The sequence below is a fragment of the Macaca fascicularis genome, chromosome 10, assembly GCF_037993035.2.
Source record: "Macaca fascicularis isolate 582-1 chromosome 10, T2T-MFA8v1.1".
In the NCBI taxonomy this organism is placed as follows: Eukaryota; Metazoa; Chordata; class Mammalia; order Primates; family Cercopithecidae; genus Macaca; species Macaca fascicularis.
The window spans coordinates 77,636,597-77,655,313 of NC_088384.1; the positions used below are offsets into that span (position 1 = coordinate 77,636,597).

Below are 18,717 nucleotides of genomic sequence, written 5' to 3' on the forward strand. Positions count from 1 at the left end.
TTATTGAGTGTCTGTTACATGATAGGCAGTGTTCTAAATTATAGAGATATAACAGTGAACTAAACAACATATTTACCCTTATGGAGTTTATACTCTAACAAAGGAGAACTTCCCTTAAAATCTGCACCTTCTTTAAATGAACGTTTAGATGGCAAGAAGTCTTTTGGGGAAAGGGGGAATGCTACTTAAAAAGCAGAAAATGAATGATTCAGGTCATTTTCTGTTAAAATAATAAGGGATTTCTAGCAATTGAGCTAACTTATCTTCCTTAGCCAGAATCTAAGACATGGAAAAAGGTTTATTGAGCATCCATCTATCCATTCATTCATTCAACAAATGTTTATTGAAAACCTACTAGGTGTCTGGCTCTTCTACGTGCTGGGGATACAGCAATGAGAAGTTTGGAGAAAGTTCCCTGCCTCTGCAGAGATATTCATCTAGTAAAAATGGATCCTCCCAGATTGTATATTCTAATCCACAAAAATGAAAATTAAAAAAAAAACTCTTCAAGTACTTCTTTACATATTCACTTTCTACAAACAGAGCTAATAAGATGAAAGTGGTTATTTGCTTTTCTCTATAATACAATTTCCTTGCTCTGATTATTACTGTGTGGGTCCAAGTCTTCTTGGAAATGTAATAGATGCCTGTGGCAATTGAGAATCATTAGGAAATAGAAAAAAGAAACTTTCTCCCACACGTCTGTCTCAGAGAGTAGTAGACCATTTGTCATGCCATGGGCAGCCCTATTTGGAAGATGGGAGATGATAACCTGACTATGAGGTTAAATACTCCCCCAAAATGCTTCTGCTTCAGGCAAGACAGTATATTTACAATGTCATAATACAGAGTTAATGTCACTGTATAAAACAAAAATGTGGGTCTGTTACTCCTAATTTGAAAACTGGGGCACATATGAGAATAACAGAAACACAGATTGCTAGACCCACCCACTAGAGAGCCTGATTCCAAAAGAATTTTCATTTCTCCCAACCCCCGGTGGTGATACCTATGCTGATGGTCCAAAGGTTGCACATTGAGAACCACTATGTTCTTCTTTCAATATGTGGCTGTCATATAAATATAACATTGATTGACCTGTAGATAATGTAAATTGTAATATTTATAAAGGAGGTCATTGTATTCATGTAACTGTCTATGGCTGGGCTACCCAGTATGGTAGCCACTGGCCACATGGAGCTATTGAGTTCTTGAAGTGTGGCTAGTGCCATATGTTGAAATAAAAATATTTTGGATATTTTATGTTAAATAAAACATATTATTAAAACTAATTTCACTTGATATTTAATTTCAATGTGGCTACTAGGAAATTTAAAGTTAACATGTATGGCTCACATTGCATTTCTACTAGATAACACTGGTCTATGGAGCTTTTCTAAACATGTATATGCTGAGGGTTGGTTTTTATAGAACTGAGAAATTTTTGTAGAACTTAAAAGTTGAATTTTTTTTTTTTTTTTTTTTTTTTTTTAGAATTTAAGAGTTACCAGCAGAGGAAAAGAAGGTATTGTGCTTTCTTTGTAAATAACTTCTCAACAATATCTTTTTTATTCACTTGCTTTGAATAATAGTTAACAAGATAATATTCACTAGAAGATGACTTCAATAGAGGTTTGCCAGCTCTCACATCTTAATTAATGTGGCTGTTGGGTCTGTTTCTCCTAAGTTTACCTCAGTTCCTTGGAAGTGTTAAGAAATGCTCTCCTTCAGAAGGAAGGGTTATTAAAGGTCACTGCATTTCCCTTTTTAGAATCCATTCAAGCTCCAGTTGCAATACACATAGATCAATTTCAGATAGATTGTAAATCTAAGCGCAGGATAATGCAGTATGAACTTGGTGGGAGTAAAGACTTTTTCAACAGGACATAGAAGGTAATAAACATAATGGAAAAGATACATAAATTGGTCTAAACTAACATGTGTTCATCAAATACATCTTTGAGCATGAAAAGGAAAACCATAAAGTGGAAGAAAACATTTCAGTGCATTTGTTCAACATATCCAGAATTTATAAAGAACTCCATCAAATGAGTAAGAAAAAGGATGAGAACCTAATGGAAAATGGGCAAGGGACTTGAACAGATATTTCACAAGAGAGGAGATCTGCATGGCCAAGGCACATGAAAGAAGCTCAAGCTCATTAGGGAAATGCAAAATAAAGCCACAATGAGATGCCACTACACACCCACCAGAATGACAATCATAAAAGGATTGACAATTGGAAATGTGGATGAGGACGTGGAGCAACTCAAACTATTGGCAGGAGTGTAAATTGAGCACTTTGGAAAGCTGACTGGAGTGCTCTACTGAAGCCAAATATACTCATATCCTTTGACACAGCAATGCTACTACTAGGTATGTATATACCCAATAGTAATGCATCATACATGTCACCAAAAGACATGTACTTGAACATTCAAAGCAGCATTATTTTTTAAAGTCCCAAATTAGAAACAACCCAAGTGTCCATCAACAGTAAAATGAACTTATAAATTGTGGTAGAGTCATGCTATGATATACTAGACAGCAATAAGAAAGAACATGGCCTATCACGACATGAATTAATCTCACAAATACAAAATGTTGAATCAAACACACTTAGAATTGTGTGATGTAATGATTCTATTCATATGAAGTTCAAAATCAAGCAGACCAATCAATCTCTGGTGAGAGAAGCCAAGATAATGGTTTGCCTTTGATGGAGTTGGTTACTTGGGCACAGCTTGAGGAAGGCTTCTAGCATTTTTCTCCTTGGTCTGCACTGTGGTTTCAGGAATGTGTTCCCTTTTTGAAAAGTCTTTAAGCTGTACCCTTTTCTGTACACATGTTATACCTAAATAAAATGTTGAACAAAAAGAGAGATGAAATACAAAGTCGTACCCCATGACCCTCCCAGAAAAAGTAACTCACCTCTTTGAAATACACACACACACAGACACGCACACACACACACACTCACTCACACATGGCCATCACTGTATCTCACTACTTAAAACTTAAAAACAATATAGACTTTTGTTTTATACTTAAAACTATAGTTTGCAGTTGACAATCAGAAGTTGTTTTAATATAATAAGATTTTTTGCACATATCAGTCCAATTTATTTATCTTAAATTCCTCATTGGACATATATCATTGAAAATCAAAACTAGAATTATAGTGTAAAGTTAAAGTGTAAGTAGTATATTGTTCTATATTCAGTTAAATGTCATCTAGCTAATAGAGATCTTATGTGATTCAACCTGTCCTGAAAAACCTTAAAAAAAGGACCTTGATGATAGGTAGGTTCTAAAGACCATAAGATTTGAATAATTCTCTATACAGTTAATTCCAAAGATTTATGACAATGATAAATTTATGCAACTGACATACAATTATTTACATTAGATTGAAGTGAAAACTAGATAGAGATATTATTTTAGAAGTATACATTGTTCAACACAGCTTATGCAAAAGTCTTTATGAGTGCATGGTTATATTCCTTACTGGTAGGAAGCTGCTCGTAATGCGTATCTTTGTGTTAATGAGGTTTATTATATGACTCAAAATTTATTTGCTCAAAATTTATTTGCTCAACAGCATTTTTGGTTTTAGTGTGTAAATGTATGATTACAACACAGTAACATATAATATCTAAGCATGACTATATTGAAATGCTTCATTACTGACAAGTTTCCACTAATGTGAACTATATGGCTCTTTGAGTTAGAAATGTCTGTAATTACTGTTCTTTGGCTTTATTAGGATTACTTACGGGGAAATTGTGTAGTGTATGTGCATGTGTGCGAGAAAGAGAGAGAGGGGGGAGAGAGAGAGAGAAAGGGAGGGAGGGGAAGATGGAAAGGGACAGATAAAGGAGAGATGAAGAGGGAGAGAATGGAAGCAGAAGGGAGGAAGGAGAGAAACTACTACAATGAATCAAACTTGTGTTTCTGCATTGACTTTTTGCATTTGGAGAATAAAAAGCCAAAACCGTTTCTCCTTGCCATCTGTGTTTCCAAGTATCACTTTAAGAGGGTCTTATCCCACTCTTAGATTATCAAGAAAAATGTCAGATTTACAAGGAGTGCCACTTTTATCCCTTTCCTGAAAGAGGAATATCTATTGCCTTCCCAAAGGATCAATTGTATTCTCTTATCATAAATGACTTATTTGCAATCCATGGAACCAGGAAAGTTGCCATTCTTCTTTGCTTAACCTTAATTCAATTCAACTGCAAGACACATAGAATAAAGTGGAAATATATTATAATATTCACCCATGATTTACTGGTAGAGGAGAAACTAGCATTGCTACAGTGGCAGTCACTTTATGTACTTTATTTAATTCTTTTAACAAACCCATAATATAGACTTTTTGTTTTGTGAGTTTGTGTGTTGTTGGGGAGGGAGTAATGTATTTATTTATTTATTTATTTTTAATGAAGAAACTGGGGATAGAAGAAATCCAGAATTTGTCTGTCAGGCTCACACAGCTGCCAAGCTGATATTGATTGGCCCAAGTGAACTCTCACTCCTTCTAGGATAACATCCTTCCTCTCAGGTTTGGAACTTTGTCATGACCATGCCTACATCTTTTAAAATGCCAAAATTTCCAAAGTTTGTGAAGATATATTTTACAACTATTTAAAAAGGCATCATGAATACTTAAAAACTAGGGTGATGATTACTTTCCAAAATTTCCCCTCTAAACTAATTACATGAATGACGTTGAATCATGTGTTTTTAAAAAAATCACTGAGAGTTGGAATTCCTTTAGTGTCAAACACCTTAATTTAAATTATATTATATAGAAGTGTATCCATGGAATAAAACATAACCTAACTGCCAATTGAAATAAAATTGAGGCTGACCCTTCCAAAGTTCTGTAGATGAACTCCTATGCATACAGTAGCGAGGATGAACACTTAACACTCCTGAATCCCATTCTGAGAGCATATTTGCATTTTCATATGGAAGGTGTGATGCAAACAAGTAATTTCAAAAGCTAATTATAAAAGCCATCTTTAACCTTCTCATTACTTTCACACAAGGAATGTGGCTTTAATATTTCTTGATGTTACTGTACAGCGATACTGATGAAACAGGTCCTCTTATCTGGCTGTTTTCTTTTACATGAAAAACTCTGAATACGCTCAAGTACTCTAACAGAGTGAGCAATTGCTTCGATATTAATTCTCTGGAAGGAAGAATGTATAATCAGCAAAGTTTGAACAATTAGTGATATATGTACCACTATGTACCTGGGCACGTTCAGTGATTTCTTTGCACATGGATTTAAACATGATGCTGCATAATAAGGTAGGCTTTGCAATCTTAGAAGCTTATAGAAGCTTTAATCCTAATAACAACTTTTCTTCTTTACCCTCACTCTTCCTTTCCTCACTCTCTCCCACCTCTGTCTGAGTGTCCTCAGTAATCAAGTGCTTTCCTCTTTTGGTACAGATATTATATGTTGGGACTCTGGGTTTTATCCTGGTAACTCATGGCCCCCTGCATTTGAAACACCTGCATTTGAAACAAGTGCATTTCTTCTTAGGCGTGTCCGGGAATATGTTTCTAGGAAACTAGCAGGCAGCTGCAAGGAGCACAGATGTTGTTGCCCTGCCTGTAGCCCCTTGGCTTTCTCTGGCTGCTGAGCCTGTGTGTGGGGGCAGACAGAAATGCTGAGGAAGGTTGGGCACAGTGGCTCACACCTGTAACCCCAGCACTTTGGGAGGCCAAGGCAGGTGGATCACCTGAGGACAGGCGTTCAAGACCAGCCTGGACAACGTGGTGAAACCCCATCTCTATTAAAAATACAAAAAATTAGCTGGGCATGGTGGCAGGTACCTGTAATCCCAGCTACTCGGGAGGCTGAGGCAGGAGAATCACTTGAGCCCGGGAAGCAGAGGTTGCAGTGAGCCTAGATCATGCCATTGCACTCCAGCCTTGGCAACAGGAGTGAAACTCCGTCTCAAAAAAAAAAAAAGAAAAAAAAGAAAGAAGGAAAGAAATGCTGAGGACTACCCCTGGGAGAATCTCTCAAACCTCTCAAACCAGTGATGGATAAGAGCTGATGGACAAATGCTGCAGTGTCCTAGATCCAGGATGGGAAGCAGGGGCTAGCAGTGGTATCAACTCTGAGGTACATTTACCTTCTCTCCAGAGAAGGTCCCCAGCAGGATGGAGGCCCAGTTGCCCACTGCACTCACTTGCTTCTTCACTCACCTTGCATTGACAGTCTTCCTTTCCCTGAATTATTTCCCTACATCCCTACCGTTGCTTCCTGGGACTAATTCCCAGATAAACTACCTGCACTCAAATCCTCATCTCAGAGTCAGCCTTCTGGGGAAACCCAATCTAAAACACATATTTCTTCTTTCAAAAATGACATGATATACCAGACCAATGCTGATTTTCATTAGAAGGTAATTGTCCCTAGGAATTAGCAGTCCACATTGAAGAACAGCGGCCACCACCCACCCCATGTGGGGGCATTGTAAATGGTGTGTCGCTGTCAGCCTGCCCTCGGCACAACTCCACCTGGCATTTTGATTCTTCTTCCTGTGACCACAGCTCTCCTTTGCCTTTCTCACTAGGGACAGTTCTACTGACAGTTTTTCTATCAGCTGACCTAAGTGAGTCAATTCCTATTTTTATGATACTGTTGTCTGACTGGCTGAGCAAAGAAGATTGTTTTTGTGAGGATGGAGAGGGGTATGTTTTTTTTTTTTTTTTTTTTTCCAAATATCTAGAGCACAGCATCTTGTTATCCTCAAAGAAGAACTGATCTTCATGTGAAGGCATCTATATGTAAATGTTCTTATGAGCTCTGATGCCTGCAGGCCTGCTTGGCAATCATGTGCCTCAGAATGACCCAGAAGCCCAGATGTGTTCCAGTTATCTCCATGCACAACTATAAATAAGCACATAGGAGTCTGCACATGAATTCGCAGAGATATCTAAGAGAGATTTAACTGTTAAACTCCTCTACTCACTCTAATACCAAGATACTTCAAACCCCAAGGTAATAATTATGGATATAGAGGATCAGAAAGCCATTTCAGATAAAGACTTAGAATCTGAATACTCTGTTTTTCTAGCTCAAGTTACCAAAATAGCTTTCTCCAAGCCAATCTGCAGATGTCCCTTGCTTATCAGCAGTTTCATTGCTGAGTTCCAAATCATTAAACACTTGAAGCATGAAGGCCAGGGAAACGAGTAATTATTGGTTTGGTGAAGTTGCAAGGGAGGTTAGGAAACCCAAGAGAGAGTTAGGCTGCCGGATATAGACACAAAGGAAGAAGAGGGGTGAGGGAGGAGAAATAATTAAGAGTCTGCTTGCAATCAATTGAGTGTCCATCTGCTATTGAAGTCATCGTAACACCAAATTCTGGTAATTGGTATTTGGCTGAGTAGACAATTAGGCTGGCCACAGAATGAAAGGAAGCCAAAGACTGGTGAGTCTATCCTGCAACCTTATTTCCTCCTCTTTCTGAAGCAGAGTTTGAGGACGGAGAAGTGGCAGACAGAACCTCCCACGGTTTCTGCAGAGGGGAGCGTGTTTGCAGAGCAGTGACACCTCCTGACTCAGAAAACAAATGAAGCAGTACCTGAGGAGAGAAATGTTCAACTACAGACGTTAATTATTAAAACAAAGGCAATAAGGGCTGGCGGTTCTTTGGAAACAGTTTGAAGTATCACTTCTGTTATATAAATGAAGTTGTTATTGTGATGGAACTATTTTCTAATGATTCAGAATACACATTTAGAGTCATATGACTGAGTCCACATGAATGCCACTGCATCTGCAGTGATGAAGCTACATTGGTGCAGTGGTACTTTATACTTAATTGAGGCTCCTATCACTTGGTAATCTGAGAATCATCATTGAGTAGGACTAACTAGAAAAATGTAAGTTAGAATTTATATAGCCCACGTTTTTGCCAGGCACTGTCCTAAATTGTTTTATATGACAACACGTTTAACAACTCCAGATTTTTTTTTTTTTTTTTTTTTTTTTTTTGCTGATGGGGAAACTGAGGAATAGAGCTACACAGGTGAAATGTTGGAGTGCCGCTGACTTGCTCCCCACCCCTATCCTGTGTTCATGCTATGTGAGCTTCAACCTCTTAGTGTCCTGGGAGGAATTACCAATGTTTCCTGGACTCTGCTTGTCCCTGGCTTTGCTTGGATGACAAGAGGAAGGGGCCATCAGGGGAAGACAAGGGTGCTATCAGCAGCAGGAAAGAAGCCCCAAGCAGGGGAGCCCTGTGCCCACCCAGGACAGATGGGCAGTCAGCAGGAGAACCAAGGACCTGAGTCAGAGTTAGTTACCAATTGAGTGGACACACAGGCATTTTCCCTCCGTTCCTATAGGCCTTGGAGTATCTCAGGTCTCCTTTGAAGAAGCTGCTCAAGTTTAAAGAGATTCTCTGTGCTCTCCTAAATAATACAAAGTGTATTGGGGGGGGTGGGGGAGGGGGAAGCAGAATTTGTTTGAAGCAAGACATTTCCTGCTGGCTCCTCATGGGACTCTCAGAAGAAGTCTAGCTTGGAAATAGGAAGGAAACAAAGTCTGCCCTGTGTTTAAATCTGCATTTTCACCCTGTGCCTGCCCTTGGTTTCCACCATGGCTGTGCTCTGGCCAGTTTTAGACTACTCCTATTTCCCCAAAGGGCTCTGGCCTCTCACCTTGGTGTCTGCTTAAATATTTAGCACATCCTTATACCAGTCCCTGCCCCCACCATCGCCAATCCATCCAACCCTTTCCCCACATCTCAGAGCCTTCCTGGGCCCAGCATTCAATTCTGGAATGGATAATCCCTACACGCATACACACAGATGGACACACATAACACACACACACACATACACACACACACACGCACACCTCCCTCTCTTGGCTTCTCTTTATCCAAGTACTTGTTACACCCCAGTGCAATTAGATCATTGCTTTTTCAGGTAATTGTTTCTCTGAGTGCTCATGGCGACAAAGATTCCCTACTCTGTGCATCTATGTGCTGGGCACCTGGTGGACGCAGAATAAATGTTACTGAATGGAAAATGAACTCACCCTAGTGCCTCAAAGAAAGTGTTTGGCCATATCTGAAGCCGAAGCCACGATGTGCAGGTTTCAGACTCACCATGTATTTCTATGTCTGGCCCTATACTTTTGAAAAGCATGAAACCTGGAGAAACTCTGACTCAGTTAATATCCAAAGAGGCCCCTGTATGATGAGCGGCATGTAAAGTAATATTTTTGATAGGCAGTGAAGGAAATCAGAATTCAAAATGACATGGTAAAATTGGAGTTTTAGAATAAAATCCAGTAAAAATAAAGAGCACAAGGGACCATGATTGGGCAGGGGAAATACTTTACAAGTTAGACGGAAAATGATAAACTACAAGTTAAAGTGTCATTTGAAGATATCCAGGAGGAATGATATGACTCAAGCTTCCTGAAAATGAGAATCTTGGCACTGTATCTAAAAAGAAAAATATGCAGACTTGATATATGCAGTAGACGCTCTCTGAGTGCCACCCATATACATTGAGCTTTTCCATTTGCTCTCAGCTGCCAATCTGGGCAGCCTTGGGACTGAGGCCTCTTTTTTTCCATCCTGAGCAAAGCTATACAGTCTGGGCATAAGATAGGCTAGAGGCTTCAGTGAACTAAAGCTCCCCAAGAGCAGCTCTCTGCCAGTTAATCTCTCAGGAGCGGGCAGCTCCTTGGCCTCTTAGGTGAGATAATTTGGAAACACTTGTTTTGTACCTATTCTCAGAGTTCCCTAGCAGAACTGAGCCTCGGTCACACACTATTATAACTGGCTCACCAGCTCACCCTTAATTAGCTTTCTTCTCTTCCACATATTACATCTTTGCTTCCCTAACAATGGTCCCTGTACTTCCTAAATAAACTCATTGTACTAAATGCTTGCCTCAGGATCTGTGAGAGGGGCAACTTTGAACTTCAAGAATGTATCAGTCAGGACACGGGTAAGAAAGGGAATCCATCCCAGGTGGTTCATGTGAAGGGATCTCAATGCAAGGGTTACCTGCAGAGGTATGGAAGCAAACAAAAGATGTTGAGGCCTCCAGGGACTAGCAGCAGCAGGAAGCCTTACTGTTCCTAGGTTGAAGGGGATAGGGGTTGCAAGTGTTTTGTCCGGAGCTGTAATCATAGAGGGATGCAACTATTTCCAATGTGCCAAAGTGAGCTGCAGGGGCTCACACCTGTAATCCCAGCAGTTTGGGAGACAGAGGCAGGAGGATTGCTTGATACCAGGAAGTCAAGGCTGCAGTAAGCTGTGATTATGCTACTGCACTCTTGCCTGGGGTGACAGAGCAAGAGCCTGTCTCAAAACAAAACAAAACAAAACAAAAAAGATACCAAACAGGGAGGGAAAAGGAAGGAAATACCCTGGCCTATGTCTCCTCCTGCCCTCACAACATCTACCAGTGCCTCCCGGTGACCGAACCCACTCAGACACCAGTCACCAAGGGAGTGTCTGTCAAATGGTCCACATGGGTCAGTTTCCGAGGCACAGAGAAGGGCAGATACTGGATTTGGCAAAGCACACAAATAATGAATAGCCCACATGGTTTTCCTGTTTATTACATTGGTGACTTGGCTCCTGCTGGCAGCACATCAGATTCTAGATTCTATTACTGAAGAATTTGGAGAGCCTTTTTTTGCCACTATAAAGATAATTAAAACATTAAGGCATTGAGACCCATTAAGAAAATTATTTAAGGCTCATTTAGCTCAAAGAAAAGCAGTCTGAAGGACCAATTAATATTGTTCATTGCATGTAGCAACACTTTGCTAATGAAGAAGATGGGCTCCAACATAATAATTTTTTAATCAGAAACTTCCAGGCCAGGGATGCAGGCAGAATAGGGCTGTACTTCATAACACAGAGGATGTCATTGACATGACATGTTCAGTAGATAAGTACTAGCAGAAGTAGTACCAGCTAATATTGAGCACATGCTATGTTTTAGACACTGTGTTATGAGTACCATATCACATCTTGAAATTCTGAGAACATTCCAATTATACAGATACTGTTATCTCCTTCGTATTCCTTTTCTGGGGCTACTATAACAAAGTACCACAAACTGCGTGACTTAACAGAAATTTATTGTTTCCAAGTTCTGGAGCTGGAAGTTCAAGATCAAGGTGTCAGCAAGGTTGGTTCCTTCTGAGAGTTGTGAGGGAAAAAATCTGTTCCACATATTTCTCCTAAATTCTAGTTGTTTTCTGGCAATCTTTTACTCTCCTTGGCTTGTGGATCTCTTCTTTCATGATTATATGTGGTTCTCCCTATGTATATCTGTGTCCATATTTTCCTTTTCTATAAGGACACCAGATATATTGGATGAAGGCCCAACCTAATAACTTCATCTAAGTTAATTACATCTATAATGACTCTATTTCCAAATAAAGCCACGTTCTGAGACACTGGAAGTTCAAAATATGGACTTTAGAAGAACACAGTTTAACCCATGGCACCACTGTCAGATGGGAAAACTGAGTCAGCAAAAATCGAAGTGACATAAGGTTTGCCCAGTTAGAAAATGCTTAAAAGATATTCAGTGTGCTAGAAAATATGTGTCATAAGCCTGCAACCAGTGCTATGGAAAGGCAAGGGAAGAGTTGGATTCAGATTTTTAGAGATGTTAAAATCAACTATATTCAAGAAGGAAAGAGATTAAATGAAGGACTGGAAGGAGAGAGTGCATTTATAGTCATGAGAAGTGGGGACTGGAAAGTGGTCCTAGGAGAAGGAAGGGAGAAAATCTGGTTAGATCCTGTATACAGCAGCCTCCTCTGAGAATGAGGGACATTTGCCAAGGCAGGCATATTCCCCACTTCCACCCCAAAGATACCCAATGGACATCAGATCTGCCTTCCAGCCAGCTTTTAGTCTTAAGAAAACCTTCCACCTATTTATTGAAATTCCTGGAAAAGAGGAGAAAATGCTATCTATTAAGAGGCTTAAAAATACTAATGCCTAATTGAAGAAACATTCAGCAGGAATGAGTGTAATCAATTTGGTCATTAGTTTTTTTGATTGAAGTGGAGAATAGAAAAAAATGCATTTATAAAAAGCAACAGAGGCCATGCAGGATGCAGTGCAAACATCTAAATGTCCCCGGGAGGAAGGAAAAGAGGGTCATCATGTTACATTAGCAAACCAACATGCCCACATGCTTCATAATAAAGAAAACTGGCAAGTTATCAATAGCTTTTCTTCTGCACATTTCTAAACCTTGAATACTGCCCTTCCTTGAAGTCTTTCATGTCTTGACTTTCATATCTTCAGTGCCCTCTGATTTAATCTGAGCAGGCACATCACTATAATGAACAGCTTCAAAATTCTCAGTGATTTAATGCAATAGGAGTTTCTTCTTCATACCCCAGTCCAGTGTACATTCTGGAACCATAATCTTTAGGGAGTTTCCCAGGGTCACATAACTAGTATAAGTGGCAGAACCATAATCTGAGCCCAAACAGTTTATTTTCAGAGAGTCGGTGTGCTCCTAACAACTACAGCTCCTGGTTCCGGTAGCTCTATAGTCACAGTTGGCTACCTTCTATGACAAACAGTTCAAATTCCCAATGGTTTAGCACAATAAAGTCCTATTTCTCATTCACTTCACAGACCAATGGGACTAGTTCTGGTTGGCAGTCTTCTTCCACATGCTCCATCAGGGACCCAGGCTTTTTGTGAGTCAAGATTCCACTCTCTTCTGTCCACAGAGAACTATCTATTCAACTGGCATGTGAGGAGAAAGAGAAAGCTAAGATCAGTCAGGGGAATTTTGTGGGCCATTCCCATAAGTCAAGTAAATGCACTACATTCATATTTCATTGGCTTCAGTCACATGACCATATTCCAGTACTTTGGGAGACTGAGGCAGGAGGATTGCTTGATCCCAGGAATTCAAGGCTGCAGTGAGCTATGATCACGCTACTGCATACCTGCCTGGCTGACAGAGCAAGAGCCTGTCTCAAAACAAAACAAAACAGAACAAGAAACCAAACAGGAAGGGAAAAGGAAGGAAATACCCTGGCCTATGTCTCCTCCTGCTCTCACATCATCTACCAGTGCCTAGACACAAGGGAGACTGGGAAACATAATCCACTATACGCCTAGGATAAAAAGGGAAACAGATTTGGTCACAACTTTATATCTCAGACACATCTATGTGTAAGAAGACAACAAGGAGGAGGAAAAAGAAGAGGAAGAAAGAAAAAGAAGAAGAGGATAGATTCCCCCAGGTTTTACAATATCCCGTAAGGAGTTGTATTTACCTTCATCTGGTCCTGTATTAATGGAAATTACATTGCAGCTGCAAACAGGCAGCATCACTTTCTGAAATTTCTGAGAAATACAGATTATCTTCAACATGAATGAGCTAGTTGTAGAAACTTCATTCCCAAGAGAACAGCTAATTGGGTCTCACTCTATGTAAAAATATAATTATTCACCGACTGTGGGGCATGTATTTTTCTATTCCTTCTGAGAACAGAGCCAGAGACAGGAAACTAAATTGCAGCATGAGATATTTTTGGTTAAATAGAAATTTGAGGGAGTGTGTGTGAATATTTGAACAGCATTTCTAAGAAGGTTTGTGGAATTTGCTCTGGAGATTTCTAGTGAACAATATAGAATCACTTCAGTCCCTAAAGGGAAGAGTTTCAACCCAACTATTAGTATCCAAGTGTTCCGAGAGTGCAAATTACTTAAGTGCTAAGTTTTAAGCCCTAGCATCCTAATGTCTGGAATGGAGTTAGAGTAAATCCTACAGCTTCTTTCACAGAATATATAAAGCTACCTCATAGAGCTTGAACATTGTTAGACATTTTTACTTCATCTGTGAATCATCCCATATATAAGATGTTGTCATTCCAATGGGTGAGGAGCTGTACACAATATGCCAACCTCCTCTTGCCTCCTTTGACCATCAAAGGGAATATATAGGCAGAGACTTCCCTTCTTACACCCATTTAAGAACATAAAGAACTTGTGTAAGAACATAAAGAACCTCAGGAACATAAAGTGGCACAGATTGTGGGGTTCACCTCAATATGTTTTCCCTTTCCCCAGGACCTTGGGTCCCCAAGTGTTTGTAGTCCTAATATTCAAGTTGTAATTCCCCAGACCAATAAAACCATTTCAATCTAAGTTCAGTGTTGCAACGTTTTGGCCACTGCTTTGTGCTTCACTGCTTGGGTTTTGAATCTGTAATTCTTCTGAGTTAAGAAATGCCTTGAGAGGAAATGAAGCTCAGAATGTCAGATTCACCTCACATCTTTCTCTTCTCAGCAAGATCCTCACCTATTGAGTTCTGGCTGCCCTAGTAGCTTTCTAGTACCTCTCAATATAACTTCAAAATAAATTGTCAAACTCTTCTCGTTGTAGGTGGAAGGGTTTGTACAACACCCTTTTCAGACAATAGAATTACATCTTTATGTTCTGAAAGGAAACCTAAGACTCTCTATATAGTGAAGAAACCTCCAAAAATTAAGTAAAATGGAGGTGTTTATGGACTAACAAAAACAGGGCATTTTTCACCAGGAGACCTGAACTGAAAGGAGAAATTTAAGCAGAGAGAAAATTAAGAGGGAGGGATACACAGACATGCAGAAAGGAATAAAGTGTAAGAAAAATAACAAATGTAAGTGAATATTAACTATATTAAATAATAATGTTTTAATAAATGACTTTCAGTTTGTAAAGTATTACAAAAGATAGTATGAAGCAAATGCAATTCCAAGGCTCTTAACATCGAACATGAAATAGTAAGCTTACTAACATATAAAAGACTACAAAGAGATAAAGACTTGTGTTGCCATCTCCAGGGAAATTATTCAAAGAAAAGCAAAATAATATGCAAGTATCTAGCTAATAGAAGGGGGAAAAGGAATGATAACAAATACTTGATTGACCCAAAAGGCCAGAAAGCAGAGAAAAATAAAGATAGGACAAGTTGGGGGAAACATCTTTGAAGCAAGATAGTTTATTTAAACCCATCTATATTATATTAAATATGAAGGGACTAAACACTTCAATTGAAATTCAGAATGTATAACTGGATTAAATAAAAAAGAAATAAGAAACATATGTTGCTTACAAAATACATACCTTAAATATAGTGATACAGAGAGGTTGGAGGAATAATACTAATAAAAGAGACCATGCAAAAAAATAAAATTAAAAAGCTGAAACAGCTAAGTTTACATAAAAACTCAAGTGAATTTTAAGGCAAGAAGCACTTTTAGAGATAGAAATGTATTATACTTTATTGAAGAATCATTCCACCAGAAAGATATGATTTGTAATATCTATGTACCAAATAATACAGCCTCAACATGGATGCAAAAATTGATAGAATTCAAAGGAGACACTGGCAAATTCACAACTCTTGGTAACTGTTAAACAAACCAAAAGGAATAAGAGAAGATTTGACAAAATCGTTTGCAAACTTAAACTAATTGACATATATAAAACACCACACCTAACAATTGCAGAATACACATTCTTCTGAAGTGGACATAAAACATTTGCTAACGCTGATCCTATCCTAGGGTAGGAATGTTCCTTTTTGAAGACACCTCTCAGGCAGCCTGTCCTTGGGAAAACCTTCTTTGGCAGCACCCCTGCTCTGGTCTGGAGCAGACTCAGTTAGGACTCCTTAGCATTTAATATTCCGCTACATGTCCATATCTTCTTCCCGCAAACACTGGGGATTCTCTCCTGAGGACTTTTTCTGGTCACAGAAACATGCTCAGGGCCATGCACACTTCAGGGTAGAAACGCCAAAGAGTTAATGTGTCAGATGCAGTTCCCAACCCATAAAAAATGGGAATTGCTGAATAAACATCCCACTTCCTTACCCTTCAGATGGGACCACCCTGGGGTACATCCTATACTACCTCTCAGAAACCCTCATCAGGACCGAGCTCCAGTTGCTGACAGTAGTAACCTGCTGGAAACATACTCTGCACTGGCTGCTTTTTTGGTCCTATCTCACTTCCTCATGTTCTTACCATTCCTCCTGAGATATCTCAGGTAAAGGACTTGTACTCAAACTCTTGTTTAAGGATCTGTTTCTGAGAACCCAAACTAAGACAGGGCCCCATCTGTGCTCGCTAACATAACTTTAACTTACTAAATTATAGTGTTCCACCTTCTTTTGTGAGCTCTTTGATGGTAGAGACGATGCTTTTATCTCTGTGACATAGCGCCTGGCACATGACACATAAGAAGTGCTCAACTAGTGCTCAGTTTAGCCATTGTTTAATCAATGACTGAAGCCTGATTTGAAACTCACCATCCATCAGCTCTCAGCACAAGGCTGCCTGAACAGATCACATAGATAGGTTTTGAAAAAGAGAGAGTAGAGACAAATCTGAACTCTTAGGAGGACAGGCCTAGATTACGTGCCACAGGGAATATCCCTAAACATGCTAGTATGTCCAAAGAACCCAGAGGACCTGCTATGCAGATGCACATGGCATCTTCATGGAAGAAAATCTAGGCTGATGAAAAGGGATGTCAGCATTCCTGAGATGGGCTTTTGTCCATCACAATTTTGCCTGGAGCCAGCCCTGTTTGTTACATGAAGACATGCTTTGTTCTGTTGGTATTTTATTTGAAATCAATTCTTAATTTGATTTTTAAGGGAGGCAGTGATGCTGGAAAATGAGAGCACCACGTTATTCTCAGAGATTGTCCTTGAAACTAAATGGGTCTGCCACACCACTGCATGACTCTACTGTTTTGCCCTATTTATAATGCTTTGTTTATCTGTTGTTCCCAGGAAAATAGCCTTACCCTGACCACTTAAGCATCTTTTGAATGTCAGCAATATGAGAATTACTATGCCAGGAGTTCGGAGATGAGAAAATAGGTGTTTACCATCCAGAAACATAAGGTGTAATGGAAGAGACAGATGCACAGACACAAAATGTTTTCAAGATTGAAGATAAGGCATGTACCAAGAATCTTAAAAGCACAAAGGAGAGACAGTGGACCCTCGAACAATGTGAAGCTTAGGGGTACTGACCTTTACACAGTCTAAAATCCATGCATAACTTTTGACTCCCCCAAAACTTAAACTACCTATGGCCTACTATTGACTGGAAGTCTTACTGATATCAGAGTCAATGACACATATTTTGTATGATGTATGTATTATATACTGTATTGTTACAATAAAGTAAACTAGAGAAAAGAATATGTTATTGAAAAAATTACAGGGAAGAGAAAATGTATTTACTATTCATTAAGTGGAAGTGGACCATCATATATATCTTCATCCTTGCTTTATGCTGAGGAGACTGAGGAGGATGGGGAAGAGGAGAGGCTGGTCTTGCTGTCTCAAGGGTAGCAGAGGTGGAAGAAAATCTGCATCTAGGTGAACACATGCAATTCAAACCTGTTTTGTTCAAGGGTCAACTGTATATTCAAACTCTGCCTGGGAATATTAGCTAAGGCTTCTGATATGGTTTAGCTGTGTCCCCACCCAAATCTCATTTTGAATTGCAGTTCCCATAATCCCCATGTGTTGTGGGAGGGACCCAGTGGGAAGTAATTTAATCATGGTGGCGGTGACCTCCATGCTATTCTCATGATAGTGAGTGAGTTCTCACAAGATTTGATGGTTTTATAAGGGGTTTTCCCCCTTTTGCTTGGCACTTCTGTCTCCTGCTACCATGTGAAGAAGGATGTGTTTGCTTCCCCTTCTGCCATGACTGTAAGTTTCCTGAGGCCTCCCCAGCCATGTGAAACTGTGAGTCAATTAAACTTCTTTTCTTTATAAATTACTTGGTTTGTCTCGGGTATGTCTTTATTAGCAGTGCGAGAATGGACAAATACAGCTTTTTCAAACTTGCTTTTTCTAATACATTCTCAAAGGGCACAATTTCCCACAGAAATAAAGATCCCAAGGAGCTATGAGATCAAGATACAAGGTTGTGAACAACCAAAGACTCTTTTGGAAAAAATGAGCATCTTGTTAGAGCAGAAACATAGAGAAGGTAGAGAGGATTGGTAGAAACTGAGGCTAGACAGGTTCTTGACCTTTGCTTGTGCCATGGGGTGGCAATCTGATGAGTCCATGTTCCCTTCTCAGAATAATTTCAACTATAGGTCATTGAGTTTTTCAGAAAGTTGAAAAAATTATAATATGATAGCATATATGCTTCTTTATTAACACATTAAATAACAAGACCTAGCTGTAGGCCTAATACCTACTATAATTTTAAGTAATGATGAGCATAAACAGTATTTCAAGAAAGCCACCATACTGTCCTATGATATTTAAATACCTTTATTTCCATGAGTGAAAGAGTCACAGGTACTGCTACTATTATTGTGGTCTGTTGCTTACATGCATAGTTTAGGAAAATATTAGTTTCCATTCACAGTTAAAAAACATATAGTTAACTTAAAGTTAACTTTTCTGGTCAAATCTCACAGCCATTCTGGACGAGGTTAAGAACACATGGGTAAGAAACTGGCTGATATTCAAAAGAGTTCAGACTTTTATTTACAAGTAAATGGAAACTAGTGAATGTTTACAATGGAGGGATTGCTGGAATCAACATTGTTTTCTAAACTTAAGTGTGGTCACACCCAGGGTTTCATGTCTAAGGCCACCTGCTGCAGCATAGGGTGCAGGCCCTGCTCATAAAAA

At 39.3% G+C, this 18,717-nt stretch overlaps 1 protein-coding gene across 4 annotated transcripts in view; it reads left to right on the forward strand.

The window, feature by feature from the left end:
- Positions 1 to 18,717, forward strand: part of PAK5 (p21 (RAC1) activated kinase 5) — a 302,646-nt gene that overhangs the window by 147,440 nt on the left and 136,489 nt on the right. For 2 of the 4 annotated variants that reach the window (XM_045362506.3, XM_074004777.1), the window contains exon 3: positions 1,495 to 1,525. The exons of the other annotated variants lie outside the window; for them this stretch is intronic. The gene's annotated coding sequence lies outside the window, so the exon portion shown is untranslated. The remainder of the gene's footprint in view (positions 1 to 1,494; positions 1,526 to 18,717) is intronic. 4 annotated transcript variants of the gene reach the window in all.